Below are 1,846 nucleotides of genomic sequence, written 5' to 3' on the forward strand. Positions count from 1 at the left end.
TTCTCATGAGCAATTAAATCAAGGAATTGGACAATTGTTCAAGTTTAGAGAGATTGGATTGCTAAGGAATTGGGATTCAATCACTTAAGATTGCCAAGGAGATCAATGAATGCATGATTGAGGAAGAGATGAAAATGAACTTGATCCAGAGAATACAATACCTCCTGAACCCAATGAACTCCCCATTTCTGATCTTGCCCATTCTCTTTATTTTCTGTTATTTACTTTCATGCTAATCACCCTAATTCCCCATTTAAGATCCTGCACTTTATTTTTTGTCATTTACTTTCCTGCCATTTAATTTTCTGCAATTCACCATCCACTTTCTGCTTAGCTCAACTAGAGCATTCTTCCAATTAAAATTCTTGACCAATCAATCCCTGTGGGATTCGACCTCACTCTATTGTGAGTTTTTTACTTGACGATAATTCGGTATACTTGCCGAAGGAGATTTGTTGAGAGACAAATTCCCATGCATCAAGTTTATGGCGCCGTTACCGGGGATTGATTTTGAATCAACAATGATTAAGTTGGAAGATCACTAGATTGAGCATTTTTTTTCTTTTTTTTTCGATTCGTTTTGTTTAGTTGTTTACTTTCAATTACAGTTACTTCTTCCCTTTCCTTATCTCCCTTTTTATTTTCCCGCATTATTTACAATTCTGTTCACTAACCCACTAACTGTTTGACAATTTGCACCACTCATACTAACTATCACTTTAACCATTATAATTTCTGCAATTTCTTTCTTGCTATGAGCTGTGCTGGTTGTATGACAGGTAGAAGAGGGGAAACCTCAACATCCTTTGATTCCGAACCTGAGAGGACCCTCTTTAGAAAAAAGAGGGAAGCAAGAGGCAAAAGAGTTGTTGGAGCAGAGGAAGAGGAGGAATTCTTTGAAACAATCATGGAGGATAACCATGAAGGAGAAGGTCATAATCATGCCAGAGATGGCCATGTGAATCATGCTGAGCCAGGAAGAAGGGTTCTAGGATCTTACATTAACCCAGACCCAGGCAATTGTGGAAGCAGCATCCAAAAGCCAACTATACATGCTAATAACTTTGAGCTAAAACCCCAGCTCATCACCCTTGTTCAGAACAACTGTTCATTCGGAGGAAGCGCCCACGAAGACCCAAATCAACATTTAACCACCTTCCTAAGAATATGTGACACTATGAAGTCTAATGGCATCCACCCAGATGTTTACAGATTGCTCTTGTTCCCCTTTTCATTCAGGGACAAGGCGTCTAAATGGTTAGAGTCTTTCCCAAAGGAGAGTTTGACAGCATGGGAAGATGTAGTGAATAAATTCTTGGCAAGATTCTACCATCCTCAAAGGATCAACAGGCTGAGAGCTGAGGTGCAAACTTTCAGGCAACAAGATGGTGAGACTCTTTATGAAGCATGGGAGAGGTTTAAGGATTTGACAAGAAGGTGCTCACCGGACATGTTCAATGAATGGGTACAGCTGCATATTTTCTATGAGGAACTCTCGTATGAATCAAAGAAGGCAGTGGACCACTCATCCGGAGGATCTTTGAACAAGAAGAAGACCATTGAAGAAGCCATAGATGTCATTGAGACTGTAGTTGAAAATGACTACTTCTATGCTTCTGAGAGGAGCAACACTCGAGGTGTAATGGAACTGAACCATGTTGATGCACTACTAGCTCAGAACAAGATGATTGCCAAGCAGCTAGCTGACCTCACAAAGTAAATGGAGAAGAACCAAGTTGCAGCAGTCACCACACAATCATTAACCCAAGAAGGAGTAGACACAGCAGAAGGAGGTGAATGGGAGCAAGCCAAATATGTTGGTAATTCACCAAGGCAAAATCATGAC

General features: G+C 40.4%; 1 non-coding gene across 1 annotated transcript; it reads right to left on the minus strand.

Annotated features, from left to right (window-relative positions):
* Positions 1 to 1,348: 1,348 nt before the first annotated feature.
* LOC130958830 (small nucleolar RNA R71) lies at positions 1,349 to 1,450 on the minus strand. Its single transcript, XR_009077933.1, has one exon. It is a non-coding gene; the product is annotated as a small nucleolar RNA R71 (small nucleolar RNA).
* Positions 1,451 to 1,846: the final 396 nt, after the last annotated feature.

The sequence above is a fragment of the Arachis stenosperma genome, chromosome 10 (genome assembly GCF_014773155.1).
Source record: "Arachis stenosperma cultivar V10309 chromosome 10, arast.V10309.gnm1.PFL2, whole genome shotgun sequence".
NCBI lineage: Eukaryota > Viridiplantae > Streptophyta > Magnoliopsida > Fabales > Fabaceae > Arachis > Arachis stenosperma.